The sequence below is a fragment of the Mustela nigripes genome, chromosome 7 (assembly GCF_022355385.1).
Source record: "Mustela nigripes isolate SB6536 chromosome 7, MUSNIG.SB6536, whole genome shotgun sequence".
Classification (NCBI taxonomy): Eukaryota; Metazoa; Chordata; class Mammalia; order Carnivora; family Mustelidae; genus Mustela; species Mustela nigripes.
In genome coordinates, this window is record NC_081563.1 from 65060439 (window position 1) to 65081105 (window position 20667).

A 20667-nucleotide genomic window follows, 5' to 3' on the forward strand; every position below is an offset into this window, starting at 1 on the left:
ATAAATAAATCTTTAAGATAAAATAAAATGAGGCATACTTTGTATACAATAAAGTACATAAGTCTTAGCATACAGCAAGATAAACTTCTACATTTTTATCCACTTAAGTAAACATCCCTTATTTCACAAAGACAAGACTTTGTTTATATCATGACATGATCCTTCTAAAATTTTCTTTCAGGCTCACTGACAAATCCCATGCTTTGCTTGCATAATAAACCCCTATTGTTTGTTATCAACATTTCTTTTTAAATTTAGTCATTTATAAATGCGAACTCTATTCCTCTGATTTCAGTCATCATTTACTTTAATAAAGATGTGTCCTCTTCAGATCTATACCAGTGTAAGAGTTGACCTGCATATACATTCATCATTTACTTTAATAAAGATGTATCCTCTTCAGATCTATACCAGTGTAAGAGTTGATCTGCATATACATTTACTCAATTTCTCATTTTTTGTACTAGCAATCATTTACATACTGATAATCTGACATTTATTTAAGATTTTCCAACGTCTCCATATCTCACACTGTGGAGGAATTGGAACTATAACCCACTAATAAAGTGTTCTCAAAATTAGTCTCAGACCAAGGAGAGAGTAACAAATTCTAGGCTTATCTATGCGTTTCTTTCTTTCTTTTTTAAAGATTTTATTTATTTATTTATTTATTTGACAGACAGAGATCACAAGGAGGCAGAGAGGCGGGGAGGGAGGGCGAGAAGGCTCCCAGTTGAGCAGAGAGTCCGATGTGAGGCTCGATTCCAGGACTCCGGGATCATGACCTGAGCTGAATGCAGAGGCTTTAACCCACTGAGCCACCCAGGCGCCCCTATCTATGTATTTCTTGAGTACAAAAGCTGGTGGAAAACTCAGATCTTTGAATATTTCCTTAGTCACTTTCAACTATTTCACTCAACTATTACACATTATTCACTCCTTTTTCTTAGGCACATAGCATCTGTCTCTACTATTCTATATGGAATATATTCTATATTCTTGCCTGCCTTATCTACAGACTTCTTGGGTACTCAACACACTTAGCACAGCTTTAAAAATTTCATCACAGTGGCTCCCCACAATCGCAAATGTCATTGTCTCCTGATAATTTCAACAGTACCCATTCTACATTGGATCCAGTTGATTTCAGGGACTGTCATTCATTGTCTATTTTAGGAACCATGATCAGTCTTTTAAACTAGTCATCATCTGAGATAGCCTAACATCTAAAAATCCCAGGTACAAGAGTTGTACATTCTACTATAATCTCCTGTCCCTTTGCTGTTTCATTCTCTTGGTTTCTCTATACATACTCTCTAATTGACTGTGATATGGAGTTCATGACCAATGCCTCTTCTCTGATTCTATCACTTCTCTCCTGGGTTTACTTCTGTATCTATACCCTAGACTTTTGTGATTCTTCTCAAAAGCTATTCCAAATATTTTGTTCTTTTCAACCTTCTAACTCCTGTTATGTAATTTATTCTTAGAAGAGTTTTATTTCACAAGGAAATGAGGGCCATAAAAATAAAACTTTTTTTCCCTTTCTACTTAGAAATTTAGCTGAATTAACAACTCACTTAACCGTTCTTTCCATGATTGCAGAGAGGTAGGTGTTTTCACACCAAAGACAAACACTTCTAACTATTCTTAGTATCTTAGCCACTGCCATTACCTCTGGAATCTGAGTCTATCCATTATCGTTTATTTTGCCAGAGTCATATAATATTCCATTTCTGGAGTTTCCTTTCTTTCTGTATACAATCATCATAAGTTGAATCACAATTAGGAAAAAATAGTCTTTTAGCTACTACCTTCTCTTTGTCTCCTCACAGACAAAATTTGAAATCAGCCAACATATGCCATATTGAATTCCTCACTTGAATTCCTTACTTAAACCTCCTAAATTCAGATTCTAAGACTAATTCTCAATTACTGTTGTCACCCATTCTTTAAGTTTGCAAATCAGAACACAAATTTTTATTACTTAAATTACAGTGCCTCTGCTTCATTTGAAAATACTGACTGTTCAGGAGTGTCTGCATGGCTCAGTTCATTGAGTCACTTTTGGCTCAGGTTATCTCAGGGTCCTGGGATCAAGCCCCACATTGTGCTCCATACTCAGCAGGGAGGCTGCTTGAGGATTTTCTCCTACTTCCTCTGCCTCTTCTCCTTCTCTCTCTCTCTCTCTCCTCTTTCTCTCAAAAAAATAAATAAATAGATTTTCAAAAAAAAGAAAGTATTGACTGTTTAAATAGGTATTCTGGGATTGAGGCTAGAAACTAGGATAAAGTGTAGATTCAACGTGATCTGAAGAGGGAAAGCCAGAAAATACAATGCCCAGATGAATCCACAGGAAGCCAAGACTGCATGCTAGAGAAACCACTTTCAAATACTACAGGCCAGAGAAACCAATTTCAAGGGTAGTTTAAAGGATAAAATAAAGGATTCCAAGTCAATTTATAGAACCAAAAGTTCAGCATCATATCAACATCAGATTAGAAATAATCAAGTATCTGTCCCGAAAATTATCTTAGAAAAGCTATCACATGATTATAGGATCTTACCCATTCATGACCACTCACCAATAATTTTCCCTCTTACTATAGTGTTTTTTTTTTTTCTTTTGGTCTTTCTCTGTCTCTGTCACTCATCCCTCTTTTGTCTCATTTTCCTCTCAATGATAGAAAGATAGATAGATAATAGTAAGAAAAAAAAGAAGAGGAGAAAAAAGGAGAGAGGAAGGGAGGAGAGCAGGAGAAGGGAAGGGAGGGAAGGGTGTTGGTCAGGGTTCTCCAGAGAAAGGAACAAATAGTATAGATCTCTAGCTCTAGCGCTACCTCTACATCTACATTTATATACTTTAGCATTAGGCCACAGAATTGTATACCATCTTTCTCCTGCTTAACTATTTGTTATTCTCTCCTAAGAATCCTGTACTTAAACCATAACAAAATCAGAACATACCATGTTCTCTCACACTTCTATACCCCAAGGACAACTTCTCCTCTTATCCTCCCCAACAGTCTCTAATTAAGAATGTGAATTCTACGAAGTCTTATTTCAATCAGTGCTTCCTCTGTGAAGTCTTTCTGGAATTTCCCAGGAAGATTTAGGTTCCCTTACCCTAGTTTTCCATTTGATTTTGCATATGTTTCCAACTATCATATCATATCATATGATTTTCTATTTTTTTATTATTTGTTTACTTTCCTATCAGCCCCACAAATGACAAGGTTAACTCTAGGCTTTAATTAGGTCTTATAGTTAGGGTCAGGGTTGCAGCCTGGTATCCAGTATAGGGCTTGGTTGAGTGTGTGCCATATTTGTTGATTAAAGACTTATAGAAAATGAAAGACTCATATTTTATGTTTAGAACAAACTTGAATTACAAACAACATAGAGTCAAATGTTTGCCTATAAAATTATTCAAAACACTGAAGTTTTGTTCATGTGTGAAATTAAAATTCCTACTACCTGGTATATTAAGATAGTTAACAATTGTAATTCCATAACATTTTTACCTTTAACATTTCTAAGCCATAATATGTACAGTAATAAATAATAAGACCTTTTAAGTTTATTTACCACCCTAATGTTTCTGTTTATTATGCATATTAAATAGAAGTTTTGGTCCTTTTAAGCTTAATTACCATACAAATAACAATGATACTTAAATTGAATAATTTTTCTTTACTAAACAGTGCTGCAAACTGCTACATTAAAATATAAGAATATATAGTATCTAATTTTCATAGCAGCAATGACAAATAATACTGCTGATTTTTATCAATGTTTTATATTTCTACCTAAGCTAATTATAAAAATAACTTTATTGATTTTTCCAACCTGAGAAAAGCAACAAACATTACTCCACTTCTTTCTATATTCTAAAATTAGAATATCATTACTACATTATTACTGAATGGTCAAAACCCAAATGCTTGTGTATAAGGCATACACAAGAAGGCATAGCTCACTTGGTATGGGACCAAAAAATTATCCATGCTTTATGAAACATGTTATAATATAAACATGTTAATTCTTGTAACATTAAAACTGTGGAATTAGAACAGAAATATCCATGTTAGAAAGATTAACAGTGACTGAGTATTTAATACATGCAAGCACTTTTCCTGGGTACTTTTTAGCTTTATTCAAAACCTTTCAAAACTGGGGTCTCTGAGTAGCTCAATCAATTAAGTGTCTACCTTTTGCTCAGGTCATGATCCCAGGGTTCTGGGATGGAGTCCTTTATTAGGCTCCTTACTAAGCAAAGAGTGCTTCTCCCTCGCCCACTGCCTCCTCCATCTACCTCGTGTTCTCTCTCTCTCACCCTCTCAAATAAAAAATGAAAACACACACACATACATGAAAAAAAAAAAAACCTTTCAAAGCAAATTTCAAAACAAATTTTGAGAAAAGAATACCCTCTTTTTAGAGGTGAATAAACAGGGGTACATCATGACACTAACCAACTTCTTCAAAGGTCCATGGAATAAAAATTCAGGTCCTTACTAAAAACAAAACCTAAGTCCTTTCCTTCTTATCATTAGGCAAGAGACAGAAAGGAGCTACAAATTCTGGCAGCCAAAACTACTGTGTGATGAGAGCCTATTTTCAATGATGACTGGAACATACCATAGGTGTTCAATGCCACCATCACAGAAAATAAACAATGGTTTCACATATAAGGTCCAAATCATTTATACTCAAAGTCTGATCCCATTCAAGTCAATGTCTGAAACTTGCCAGTCACCACTCTTATTGAACTCTAAAATGGAAAGGTAAGAAAATAGATGTTTTCTGTTCCAATGAAAGCTATGTAAAAGTCAATTATCAGGTTTCCAGGGTCACTGGCCTTCCCTCTAATTAAGCAAGATTCAGAAACCATTCTTTTTAAAATTGCCCTAAAACACAACCTTTTCAAGTCATCTCACAATCTTCCTATTCTCAATATACACATTCTCTTAACTATAACACATTTAAGTTGTGAAATAAAGATGGATCTTAACAGACACATTTATTTTTATAGTCCATGATGTATCTTTTTAAAAGATCTCTCATGCTTGATGTTTACATACCAAGGCAAGATTGTAGTCTACAGGCAAGAAAAGCATGGGGTTACCTGCTATATCACTATATGCTGCAAATAAGAAAGGACAATATTGCCCAGACCAAACCCCCACATCCCTGAGCTAAGATTTTGGAACTATAATGCACTAAATATCCACTGTCCTTTCAAAGGCTGTCAAAATACTTTCAATTAAGCCTAATGTCCTTATTCTCAGTTAATCTACAGAACATCAAGCTATCCTGCTAACCTGTATTTTTACATGTTCCTTCCCTCACTTTCTTGCTTTGTCCCTATTTTTCCTTTCTTTTCTTTCTCAAAACTTTCACTCTGATTTCTGGAACTTTTATCTTGTAAACTGTATATGTCTTCATACTTGGGTCTCAAAAACTCTCTTTTACTCTTGCCTCAAATGAATAAGGTTCACTGTTTTATTCCTGACAGCCCTCTCAATGAAATTATTTTTCCCTCCCATCATAAAATGTCTCAAGTTCAGGAGGTATTGTTGTATTCTCCTTGCTCCCTTTTGCTTATTCCAGATGCTTTTTTCCACCTGCCCTCTGGAAAAAAATTTACTTCTCTTTGATGTTAAAATTATTTAGCTATCTCAATTGCTCTTCTTGCTATTACCAGTTTACTTTTGGGTTAATTCTCATTTATTAAAGACTTGACATCTGGCTTGCAGATTACCTTCTTACTATTTTGTTATTTTCCTTGTTGACATCACCATTTAAAATAGATGACTCATCTAATAATCTAGCCACTAAATTTCTTGACCTTATCATCTTTAACAAAATATTTTTTCTTCTCTACCTCAGACAGCCAATTCCATTGCCAATTCCAATGCCACATATTAGAATTTTTAATGGCCTTTTAGATCATCTATTCAGTCATCTTCCTCTGAACACAACCAATCCATCTTTCTGGTCCTAATTCAGTTATTAGGAGTATGATTTAACTTTCTTAAAATTCTAATCAATTAGATTTTGGATACTAACCCTTTATCAGATATGTGATTTGCAAATATCTTCTCCCATTCTATAGGCTGTCTTTTTAATTTGGTTGATTCTTTCCTCTGCTGTGCAGAAGATTTTTATCCATAATCTACAAAGAATTTATCAAACTCAACAGACAAAAAACAAATAACACAGTTAAGACATGGACAGAAGACATGAAAGACATTTTCCAAAAAAGGTATCTAGATGGCTAACAGATACACAAAAAGATGCTCAACATCACTCTTCATCAGGAAAATACAAATCAAAACCATAATGAGATACCATCTCACACCTGTCAGGATGGCTAAACTGAACAACATAAGAAACAAGGGTGTCGGCAAGGATGTGGAGGAAAGGGAGTACTCTTGCACTGTTGGTGGGAATGTAAACTGGTACAGCCACTCTGGAAAACAGTATGGAGGTTCCTCAAAATGTTAAAAATAGAACAACTATCCTATGATCCAGCAATTGCATTATTACACATTATCCAAAGAATACAAAAATACAGATTTAAAGGGATATACACAACCCAATGTTTATTGTAGCATTATTAACAATAACCAAACTATGGAGAAAGAGCCCAAGGTCCATTGTATGATAAGTGGATAAAATGTGGGGTGTGTGTGTGTGTGTGTGTTACTCAGGCATCAAAAGGAATGAAATCTTGTCATTTGCAATGACATGGATGGAACTAGAGTGTATTATGTTAAGTTAAATAAGTCAACAACAGAAAGACAAATACCATATAATCTCTCTCATATGCAGAATTAAAGAAGGAAAACAAATAAACATATGCGAAGGAGGAAAAGAAGGAAATAAGAGAGGGAAACAAGCCATAAGAGACTCTTAACAATTGAGAACAAACTAGAGGTTGATGGAGGGAGGTGAGTGGGGGATGGGCTAGATGGATGATACAGAGGGCATTTGTTATGATGAGCACTGGGTGATATATTCAAGTGATGAATCACTGAATTCTACTCTGAAAATCAATACTGCACTCTATGATAACTACCTAAAGCTTAGATTAAAAAATAATAAAAATTGGGGCGCCTGTTGTGGGTTGAGCCTCTGCCTTTGGCTCAGGTCATGATCTCCATGTCCTGGGTTTGAGCCCTGCATCAGGCTCTCTGCTTGGCAGGGAGTTTGTTTCCTCCTCTCTGTCTCTGCCTACCTCTTTGCCTACTTGTGATCTCTGTCTGTCAAATAAGTAAAATCTTAAAAAAAAAAAAACTTTAATAAAAAATTATAATAATAATAAAAATTTTAAAAAATATATTGAGTCAATTAACATCTCCACTTTTTCCCAGTAAACTAGCCTCTAACTTTTCACATATTTCCTAAAATATATGGTCCATTAATTAAGAAATTATTTTGTCAATGATATATAATCCTTGGCCCTTCTGGCTTTTTTGCCTATTCTACATGGAAAAATTCCAACTTTAGATGAGCAAAACTGTTTTGAGTATTCTATACCTATATACCTATCTATACAACAAATTAAAAGTTCTGAAAACTTCCACTCAAGAGGCCAAAATAGTTTCTAATAATTATAAATCCTAAATGTATACAAAAGTATTATCAAAATTATACAAAATATATGACTATCAACTATTGGGTACCATTCTCACTTTCAGCAGATGATCTAAGCTTTTATTTCACCCTCTGACTATATTTCTGCTTTTTCTGCTACCAAATTACAAAATTACTCACATCTGTACTCATTTTAATTTCTTCCATTCTCATGAATAGAAAAGCTCCCCATATGTAATCTAAGGGTAATCTTTTTACCTTTATTTAAGGTTCTATTTTTGACTTTTTTTTTTTTAAGAAATTCTATACTAATTCTCTCAGATGAACTACCTCTAACACACAAAAGGATGTCTCTTATAACTTTTAAATGTATTTAAGTTCAACTTCCTACGTTCTCAAAAACATTAACAGACTAAAGTAAATAAACCAATAACAATTTGATGCCACATTCTCTGCACTATGATGTAACTTCTTAACTTTCATAAGAAAATATCTTGCAAGAATAAAACTCCATCCTGTTTCTTTACCTCCCTGGTTCCTAAGCTTAGATTCACTCAAAAGCGTACTTCAAAGTAGCTTCAGCCCCTGTCATTCCTCCACTTATAGCTCTTGCTGATGTCCCCAATAATTTTTACAAAAATAAATTCAGTGGATATTTTTATCCTAATTTTTCTTGAACTCTCAGCAGCATTTGACTCCATTGACACTTCTGCCCTGAAATACTGGTCTCCTAAGGTTTCCCAGGAATGCAAGGTGACTATGCTTCCTCCAAATTTGGTTTATGGCTCATCATTCATGTCTCCCACAGACTCAGCTGCCTTTGTACCTGTTTTCTTCGGCTTGGAATTTTTTTTTCTTTTATTTTTTATTATTTTTTATTTTTATAAACATATATATTTTTATCCCCAGGGGTACAGGTCTGTGAATTGCCAGGTTTACACACTTTACAGCACTCACCATAGCACATACCCTCCCCAATGTCCATAACCCCATTCCCCTTCTCCCAACCCCTCTCCCCCCAGCAACCCTCAGTTTGTTTTGTGAGATTAAGAGTCACTTTTGGTTTGTCTCCCTCCCAATCCCATCTTGTTTCATTTATTCTTCTCCTACCCCCTTAACGCCCCATGTTGCATCACCACTTCCTCATATCAGGGAGATAATAGGATAGTTGTCTTTCTCCGCTTGACTTATTTCACTAAGCATGGTACCCTCTAGTTCCATCCACGTTGTCGCAAATGGCAAGATTTCATTTCTTTTGATGGTTGCATAGTATTCCATTGTGTATATATACCACTTTTTTTTTTTTTTTTATCCATTCATTTGTTGATGGACATCTAGGTTCTTTCCATAGTTTGCCTATTGTGGATATTGCTGCTATAAACATTCGGGTGCACGTGCCCCTTCGGATCACTACGTTTGTATCTTTAGGGTAAATACCCAGTAGTGCAATTGCTGGGTCATAGGGTAGTTCTATTTTCAATTTTTTGAGGAACATCCATGCTGTTTTCCAGAGTGGTTGCACCAGCTTGCATTCCCACCAACAGTGTAGGAGGGGTCCCCTTTCTCTGCATCCTCGCCAGCATCTGTCATTTCCTGCTTTGTTAATTTTAGCCATTCTGACTGGTGTGAGGTGATATCTCATTATGGTTTTGATTTGTATTTTCCTGATGCCGAGTGATATGGAGCACTTTTTCATGTGTCTGTTGGCCATCTGGATGTCTTCTTCGCAGAAATGTCTGTTCATGTCCTCTGCCCACTTCTTGATTGGATTATATGTTCTTTGCGTGTTGAGTTTGCTAAGTTCTTTATAGATTTTGGACACTAGCCCTTTATCTGATATGTCGTTTGCAAATATCTTCTCCCATTCTGTCATTTATCTTTTGGTTTTGTTAACTGTTTCCTTTGCTGTGCAAAAGCTTTTGATCTTGCTTGGAATTTCTTAGCCAATACATTCCTCCACCATCAATTCTTTTTCTAGTTAGCAGTCATTCTTCTTTAAAGTCTGAAATTTTTTCAGGAATATTTTTGCTGACATTTAATCAGGTAACTTTACTATTCCCCTCAGCCTAACTAACCTTCATACAGGTCTCCTCCTGGTTATCAGCCTCTGACCTACCTTTTCTTAAAGCATGTACTTTAGAAAACTTAAATTGTGAATTCTTTCTTTAGTCCTTTGAAATGTAAATCATCTCACAGACACTTGTCAATATTCAAACCCAGGAATGTCTGTCTCAATGATCTTGGGGCCATTCTTTTGAAATGTAATCATCAAGAAATAGTTCCCCTATGTTCCAGTCTCTATGAAAGTGTAGGGGCATTACTTATGGTAAGTGCCAAATAGCACCCCTAAAATCCTCCAGTATATTTCAACTAGTTCACTTCAGTGCTTTTTAAAAAACTCTTCCTGCTTTGGTTTCAAAAGAGCGGAGTTCTCCCCTATTGCAATAGCCTTGAATAAAGTCTTCCTTGCCTGTCTAATTCTATCCAGTACAATTTTTTTCTTTGACACTCCCTATGTGGATCAAATTCCCTCACTATAATCTTAAGATTATAAAGTCCTTCTTCAAAGGGTTTAACTTAATTGGTTTTTTGTTTGTTTGCTTGCTTTTTGTTTGTTTGGTTTTTTCTTTTTTTTTTTTTTTGATTAGTGTGTTTATATCCTTCTCAGATTGCTATCTGCTCAAACCTCAAGTCCCAAAGTCAATCTTTTTTTTTCTCCTCACCCTATTTTTGATATAATTAAAAAGCAATAAATATTAGTTGAATTAATGAAGGATATTCCTATTTCTCAGTATCTGTCCACTTTATCTTGTTTTCCTTTATATCTGATGAGGGAGAAGAAGGCTGGCTGAGGATAAAGCAAAAGGCTGACACCTCACAATCTCCCCCTCAACCTGACTCCTGGGTGGGACAAATGTGACATTCTTTAAGAATGTCCCAATTATCTTAATGTTAATGGCTTGCTAAAAGGGAAAGACAACCTTGACACAGGCAAGACCTCGGTATCAGGTACCTTGTAGATCCTCTTTAGCATATGAAAGTTCTATTGAAACTTCCTTTCCCTTACCTTCCTCCAACTGCATTGTACATAACCTCCCATCCCTCACAACCTGGGGCAGCTCTTCCTGCCCATGGGTCCTGTCCCCCTGCTTTAATAAACCACCATTTTGCACCAGAGATGTCTCAAGAATTCTTTCTTGGTCATCGTCTCCAGATCTTGCCTCACCGAACCTCACCTAGATTCTAGAACTTCATCATATCCATCTTAAATTTAATGGTATGCCTTACAAATATCCTTAACATTCTGGGTCTTCTCTCCTTCCATTATACTTAGCTAGCCAAACACTGAGCCTCATTGATCCCAACCATTTTTCTATCTGTATAAAAATCTCGAGCACATAAACAGTAATGATATAAATCATGGAACTAATAACTTTATTGTAAAAAGTAATCACAAAATTTAATACTGTGTAGTTGTTAATGGTTTGTAATTACTTGTAAATACTGGGATTTTCAGGACTTATTTTTGGAGTTTTTTTAAATGTCATATGTATTCTTAGGCTCTCAAATGAAGATCAATTAATTATTCACCTAGTTTTCATATTTCTTTGATTTTTAGTTGTTTGTTGGTTTGTTTTGTTGCTTTTAACAATTTAATTGCTACAATACATATTTTATTACAACTTTGATACATGATTTATTTTATCCCAACAATTCAAACTACTGCCCTATCATGAATTAGTAATATTGGTTACTAATCACTATGTTGAGATTTAAAATTCACTTGCATACAGATAAACACAGTTTTTCACTGTAACTCATTTTACTTCTTCCTTTATTGTAATGTCTACATTTTCAATTTTATGTCATAGATATTTTTTCTTGTTTCCTCTACAGAATTGGCCATATAATATCAAAATTGTTATGATCTTGAAAAATTCACTTATTGGATTTACTTATTAACTCCATTGTTTTTTATACTTTAATACTTTACATCCTTTTTGTTAATCATAATCCCCTCCCCATGTAACTTAGAGATTTTCTTTGCTTTCTATTTTATAATATCTTGCTTTAAAAACTTCATTTCATAATTTTTACTCTTTATTTTTCTATAAGAATTTAAAAGTATTAAATTTCCTTACATTATCTACTAATTTAAAAATTAGAATTCTAAGTTTTAATCCATGTGCCTCCTTTTGAAAAATGTAAAAAGTCACAATCCCATTTAAAAGTATTTCAAAATTAATTAAATATTGTGACAAAATACAAATAAAAATTATATAGTGAAATCATCATTTTTACATTGCCAAGTTATTTTCTTTAAGTATCCATCACACATGATAATAATATGAGTCTTGATACCACTGTGGTCGAAGTCTTAAAAGCCATAAAAAGCAGTTTTGTTACTTCTTACTAACATAAAGGAGGTATAAGGGGAAATAGTAGCCAAAATAAACAAACAAAAACCATGTGCATTTATTGGGGGTAAATAATATATTTTACGGTGTGAAGTGTCAAACTTTGAAAATTATGTCTGACAAATAAGCACACTTGAATTCCCTAAGTTTCTTTTGATGATCTTTTGACAAATGCCATCCAAAACAGAAAAATTTCTTTCAAGTTTCCAAGGATATTTTCAAATATGAGGTCAAGAAAATAAAGCCTGAATTCATATTCTACACAAGAAAATGAAAATTGATTTGCCATTTGAAATCTGTTATAATAAAATACTTTTCTTTAAAACCCTCACCAAATAAAAATTAGATAACATTTTTAAACACCAATTCACAGTATCTATTATAAAAATTTTCTCAAACTAATTAGAATATAAAAAATATCGCAAACTATCCTTTGAAACTTTGATCTCACTCAGATGTTCAAATTTATCCACTGGATACAGTGGGTTATGAATAAAGTTAAGATTCCTTTTTTTTTTTAACAGTATTTTCTATTTCTATAGAGCAACAGTAGTTTTCAGCTTATAAATTTGGTGAGGCATTTTTTTCTTAGTAAAACCATCAAATTTTGGCAAAATAAGATCCACTATCTCACGTCAAAAGACACTTCTCTGTATAACTACTTGGGCAGCATCATCCTAGTCAAATACTCAAAATACTGAAATAAACATTTTTTTAAACCTAAAAAACAATACAAAACTAAAGAAAAAGGCAAAGACATATGAGAAGAAAGACACAATGACTCAGAACTTGTAAAAATAACAGACAAGTAAAACATACCCAGGCCTTCAGATACCAAAATTACTAGACACAGACTATAAAATAACAGAACCTCACTGTTGTTCCTCATGTCCTGAGATAACTGTTTCCTCACTGCCCCTCCCGACCCCCACTCCAATATATTCTGGTCTCTGATACAGAACAGCCAATAGGAATAGATAAAAGAAACCTCCATGAAAAGTTTGTCAAAAACAACCAAAAGAACTGAGAAAAGAATGTCTAATACAGAGTAAGTTTTTTGGAAATATCATCTATACTCCATTGAAACACCAATGGAAAAACTGCATGTGCACACAAGCGCACGCATGCACACACACACACACACACACACACACACACACTCTGTCATAGTTCGTGATTTTAGTGGGTCCAGAGAGTCAACTGCTAGGTGGTGTCTATCAGGACAGCGCATGAAGCTATACTGGTCCATGAATTTTTCAAAATGTACCATGTTAACATATGATATTAATAAAAGGGGAAACTAGCTATGGAACATATGGGATCTCCTGGTGCTATTTTCACAATTTTTCTGTAAATCTAAGTCTATTCTAAAATGTAAAGTAGTTATTTCTTTAAAATTAACCATACTGGAAGTAGAGAACTGAAAAACACAATAACTTTAATAAAAAACTCACTAATTGGTTAAACAGTGGAGTAGAAACGAGGGAGCATAAACTCAGTAAACTTGAGGACAGATAAGAATATAATTTGCCCTATTTGGAAAACAGACAAATAACAGATTGGGAAAAAAATGAACAGAAGAACAGAATTCCATGGACAAGTTTAATCTTCTATTAAACATAGTGGATAGGAAAGTGGTAAACTGAGACATAGATCAGAAACTATTCAAAATGAGTATGAAGAAATTAAAGGTTAAAACTTAGAAAAGAAAGAATAGGTAACAGAGAATAAAATAGGACTATCAAACATCTCTTCAATTGAAGATGAGAGAAGAAATGAAGCAAATAGAATGCTTGAAGAGATAATACCTAAGGAATTCCCCAAACAAATAAAATACACCAGTTCAAAGATTCAACATTCAAATAAGCTTAATTTAAAAAAAAAATCTCTCTACACACATCATGGGAAAGCTATTTTTTAAAAGAAGAAAGAAAAGAGAATCTAAAAAGAGTGAAAGATGACAGCAGGCTTCTTAACTGTAATATTGGAATCCTACAGATAATGGAATGGCATCGTAAATGGCTTGAAAGAAAGTAACTGTCAAATCATAATTCTGTAATCCTCAAAATACTTTTAAGGAATAGAGATAAATAATGTCACAAAAAGTAGAAGAATTTCAGATCAGCAGACATGAGCTAAGAAAATTCTAGAATATGTACTTTAGGCTGAAGGTAATATGATACCAGAGAAAAGCTTAAAGAAGCAAGAAGGAAAGATGAGAAAATCAATGGTAAATATATATACATTCAGATGTATGAATTGCAAAAACCAAAGCACGTGTCAGTGGGAGGTTAAGTATAATTAAATCTTCTAAGTCCCTTGTATTTTCCATAAAAACAGTTAAGGTACCAATAATCATATGGCAGTAGATCTGATAAAGAACCATTTATGTTGCAAAGCTCCTGTAGTGTAAACACTCGAGGTAAAGAAACAGTTCATGACTTCCAAACTAGTAAAGGGAGGGGGAACAAATCAATAAAAAAGAAATCACAACCAATTCAAACAAAGGCAAAATGATGAAAAATAAATATGCAAGTAGGGCGAAAAGAAGCACAATAAATGGTAAATACAAAAAAATGAAATGGAGAAAATGTCAGATTTAAAATTTTAGAGCATTATCTATCACATAAAGATACAGAATGTTTGACTGTAAAGAGATGGAAAAAAGATATACTAAAAACAGTAACTGAAAATTGCCTTGATGGAAAGATAGAGTATGACTACATTAACATCAGACAAAATAGATACAAGGGAAAAAGTCATTGCTAAAGATAAAAGAAGGTAATTTAAAATGATGAACACTTTAATTCACCAGAATTAGACAGAGAAGTACAATTGTAGGTATTTAAAGATTTGGTCTCAAAATATAAAAAGCAAAATTGACAGCAAAGCAAGGAAAATTAAGAACTGAAAAATAATACAAATATTATATGCTAAAATGGTGGGGTACAACTATAATAATAATTCAAGTAATTATTTTTATTTTTATAAATATTTGTATACATATGTATACAAATATTTGAATACAAAAACAAAGTACAATTTTGTTTTGTTACAACTATAATAATTATTCAAATAATTCCTATTAAAGATAAAATACTGAAGAATCAATCATCTGAGCATCTAAATAATAAAAACCCCAATTATAAAAAGTGGGGTAAGGACTTGAATAGACATTTCTCCAAAGATAAACAAATGATCACAGAATGGCAAATGCAGCATAATTCCACTTACATGGGGTATTTAAAATAGTCAAATTTAAATAGCCAAAGACTCAAAAAGTAGAATGCTGTTTGTCAAAGGCTCAGGGTAAGGGTAAATGAAGAATTACTAATTAATGGACATGAAGTTTCAGTTCAGCAAAATGAGTAAGTTTTAGAGATGTGCTATAGCACATTGTATCTATATTCATCATTACTGCATTATACACTTAAAAATTTATCAAGAGAACAGATTTCATATTGTCTTCTTACCATAATAAAATAAATTTAGAAAGGTAATAGAAAACCTGAGTAGTTCTACATTCGCTAAAATTACTGAAAATGTAGTTAAAACATCTTATCCTAAAGAAAACTCCCATCCTAAACAGTGAATTTTAACAAACATGCATAAAGGCAGTGATTCTAATCTTAAACATTTGATACAACTGTTATAATTTGACTGCAAACCCACTGAAGGACAATAGAGGAAATGAAAATTAGAGAACACTCCTATCTCCATTATAAAATTAAATCCACTTTTTTGGCTTTTTTCTAAAATAGGTAACACAATATGACCAAACTGACTTTATGACAGGTATGCAATTTTTTACTTACATTAGAATATTGATTACTGTAAATCACCACATAAAACCATTAAAAGTATAATTAACATATGACCATGTAAATATATGTGGAAAGGCATTGGTCAAAATTCAATATTCATTCATAATAAAACTCCTAGCAAATTAGAAATAATATGGAACTTAGTCTGATTTAAGTAGTTATAGTATATCATAGTTGGCGGCAAAGTGGTGAAAGCAATTCTGTATAGGGCAGGAACAAGACAAGGTGACACAGTATGAATATTTTTTTCAATATCATAATAGAAACACTACCATTTTATTATTATGAATAATAATTGAAAGGTGTAAAGATTATAAAGAAAAAAACCAAAATTTTGTGGCTCTTTTGGGAGAAGATGGATATGACTCTACATCACAGGTTAGCAAAAATGTTATGTAAAGAACAAGACAGTAAATATTTTGCTGTCTGTGTGATCAGTGCTATAGCTATTTAAATTTATATCATGGGGATGCCTGGGTGACTCAATGGATTAAGCCTCTGCCTTCGGCTCAGGTTTGGATCTCAGGGTCCTGGGATGGAGCCCCACATCAGGCTCTCTGCTCAGCACGGAGCCTCTTCCCCACCCCCCAAACCCCACTATGCCTGCCTCTCTGCCTAATGTGATCTCTGTCTGTCAAATAAATAAATAAAATCTTAAAAAAAAATAAATTTATATCATGGAGGGAACCATACATAATACATAAACAAATAAGTATGTATCAATAAAAATTTATTTACAAAACAGAGGCCAGATTTGGTCCACAGAATGCATTTTGTAAACTCCGCTCTTCATAGTTGCTCCCTAAAATTTTACAGATATGTTGCTAGTATTAGTAAGAGAGATTAGCTTGTTTTGAATACAAAAACAAAATACAAACATAATTATATTTCTCTACACTAGGAACAGATAAAAATATAACTTTAGCAGCTAAAATGTAAGTAAAACGTATAATATATAAACAATACATAAATAATAAAATACAAATCTATTTTCAGAAATAAATCTGGAAAAAAAAACCCACAAGGACTTTATAGACCAAATGTTTGCATTTTATTGAAAACTACTGAAGAACACCTAAATCAATACCTACATGTATCTTATCTGTGGATGAGATTTAAAATCACAAAGGTGCCACTTCCTCAAAAATTGACCTACAAATTCATGAAAATTCTCAACTTTTAAAAAATCATCTTTGGGGGAGGAATTTAAGAAGCTGGTTGTATAACTTATGCAGGAAATCCAAGTCCCTAAAAGAACCAGTGTATGTAAGAGGAAGATAAACAAGTGGGGTCCTTGTCATATGAGATAAGAGAATTATTATCCTGCTACATTAACTTAGTAGAATACAGATGCAAGGAATGACCTGTAGAACAGAAAAAAATGGTCCAAAAGCAAGCCCACGGTTATGCAGAAAACAAAACTTAATAACTTACCTAACACTTTATGCGACAGATTCAACGAAGCACTATTACTATATAGCAGTATTTGGATTTAACAAAGGACAATAGCAAAACAGTGCTTCTCCTCTACTTCTTTCAAGATCAGTATTTATGGGAAAATCCATAAAACTGGGTCTGAACTAAAAACAAATGATGAATTATGAGGAAAATTAGACTTTTCATAGGAAAACATGTCAGCATCATCAGTGACATTTGCTGAATATATTGATAATATATCCTAAATTAAGATGGATCATTTGTGAAAAACACCAAATGTGCTCCAAAATCATACAACCATACATCATATCTCATTAATTAAATGGTGTCTCTCCTGTCAAGGACTCTTGGCCACATACTTTGAGCTTTATCATCCTCTTCAAAATGCTTAAAGAAAAAGCTATGTACTGGAATAACAGACACTCCCATATATGACTCACAGTCTCACATCCCTGCAGGATCTCATCCCATCTCAATGACAGGAATTTTTGTTTTACTTTATACACTTCTCTGTCCAGAGAAATTAATCACAAGATATTAAAACATCTAGTAGACAACCAGGGCCATACTTAGGAAGGGACTGATTAGTAGTCATCCAAGGGTGACAAACAACATTAGATCGAATCATCCCTTCCCTGATCCATCACTAAAATCATTCACAAATCATTTGCAACTGGTAGACAAAGAATTCCTGGAGTCCTAATACACACAAAGTGATTACAGACAACAAAACTGTATTATAAACATTAAACTAATAAGGCACTAGAATCTTAATCTTAATCATTCCCAACACTAGAAGAAATAATTATGTGACAACAGATGTGCTGGCTAATGCTACAGTGACAATCAAAGTACAATATAAATGTATTAAATCAATATGCTATATGCTTTGAACATATATAATGTTGTATGTGAAATATATCTCAATATAATTTTTTTTAAAAATATGACTTTGTTAAATATTTATCTTTTATGGTGGGTTTTTTTTTAGAGATTTTATTTATTTGACAGAGAGAGATCACAAGTAGGCAGAGAGGCAGGCAGAGAGAGAAAGAGGAGGAAGCAGGTTCCCTGCTGAGCAGAGAGCCTGATGTGGGACTCGATCCCAGAACCCTGAGATCATAACCTGACTGGAAGGCAGAGGCTTAACCCACTGAGCCACCCAGGTTCCCCTATCTCAATATAATTTTTAAATGGAAAATTATTCACAAATAAAACATAGCCAATATTCTTTTGCAACTGCATTATTACATTTTAGTGAATATATAAATGTTATTACTCAATTGTAAATACTTTAAAAATTTTAATGTTAGAACTACCATTCCTATTTTTATTACTATTACTATAATAAATTTCTATAGACCTTTCTGCTTCTTGAATCTTATCTCTTCAGTTTCATCTCTTCAAAATATTTGTGTTACTGTTTTAATCATTGATGAATGTGTATGGATTTTTAAAAATTTAACTATAAAATTTGAAAGCCTCTGTTACATCAGAAGAGAACCTGTACGAGTCATAATTAGATTTACAACCTAAAACTTGTCTGTCACGGTTACTTTATTTACATGTATCATCACTTCTATCATCAAGGATTCAGTATGGCTACATATGAAAGAAAATTTGAATAACACCATATTAACAAATAGAAATATATTTCTCTATTACATAAAAGTTCAAAGATGAGTATTCTGGAATTAGAGGTAGCTAGACAAAGTTTTCAGGGTTCCAGTATTCTTCCAGGTCATTACTTTCCTAATATTTTATGTTCTTGAAATTCAAGTGAAGAAAAAAGGGCAAAGGGCTGAGTTCAACACTGGAAACACAATAAATGTTCAGTGTTTGCAGAGATACTGAAGATACTCCCATGAAATTAGAGAGATGCTGTTAGTACAATGCTCCTCTCCCTCTTCTTCCTATCCCTCTCTCTGTGTGTTTTTTCTGGAAAAGTGAAACTCCACAGGTGCCCACACCTGTCACCAGAACTGCACTTACACAATGAACCAGTAACTCAACAAGTGGCTTTATCTTCATGACACAAATGATAAAGCTGTCTCGTCTTCCCATTGACTCTTGACACAGTAAGTTGTTTTGACATTATGATTTATATTCAAGGAGATATTTATGCTCCCTTTGCCCACTGACTTTGAAGTCACATTTGTTGCTAGTAGTCAGTAGCATCATTTCTGAACATAAAGAATCATGCCAGACAATTCTTGGGGGAGTAATTTCAACTAGTGTTTTCATAGGAATTATTTATATACCAACAGAGACAGAGATATAAATTTTGTACCTTTTTCCCCATTGGCTGACTAAATAAGCTAAAGCAATGTCCCATTTTCAAGCTGGAATTGACCATACTGATGATCAAACTCAGTGGCTCCCAATTAAGAGAGATACATCAAAATCACCTAAGGTGTGTCAAAAGCATATATACCACCTACACATTCAGCTTCTGTAAATAAAAACCCAAAAGAATGGTGTGAATCCACAGACGGCAGGAACAAAATATAAGTCTGCCAAGTGTACTTTGATAAAAATCCCAAATTGTGCTTAAATTCTCTAGATTCCCCCAATTTAAGAACTATTATCAGGTCAAATTCTTCTTTTGAGAAAAATAGGTACAGTAGAAAAATGGACTACTACACTAAGGACTATAAGTACTAAAAGGTAAGACATATTTCATTTAAGATCATATCTCTAGCATCGAGCACAATGCCTTTCCTAAAGTAGATAGTCAATGAATAAAAAGTGTGTTAGATGAATATGTGTGAATGGCCAGGAGAATCAGAGATTTGTCTCATAACTTTGGGTCAAGGCAGAATGAAGCTCCTCTGAGCAGGAAACAAACCAGGTTACTTCTCAAATGTTTAAATGTATTAACCACTATTTGAAATTATATTACTCATTCGTTTTCCTATTCTTTGTTCATTATCTAGTTCCTATACTAGAGTATTAGCCTCTTACACTGGATGCAGTTGCAACACCCAGAATACCTCCTGATAACAGAGTGGTCAGGCACTCAAAATTTGTTAAATGATAGTTAAGGGAATATATTCAAAGGTACCATCTGTACATGCAGATTAGAAAGATGTGACTTTAAAAAATAAAAGTAGCTCAACAAAACGAAAAGACAACTGACAGAATGGGAGAAGATACTCGCAAATACATCAGATAAAGGGCTAGTATCCAAAATCTATAAAGAACTTATCAAACTCAGCACCTAAAGAACAAATAATCCAATCAAGAACCGGGCAGAGGACATGAACAGACATTTCTGCAAAGAAGACATCCAAATGGCCAACAGACACATGAAAAAGTGCTCCACATCACTCAGCATCAGGGAAATACAAATCAAAAACACACTGAGATACCACCTTACACCAGTC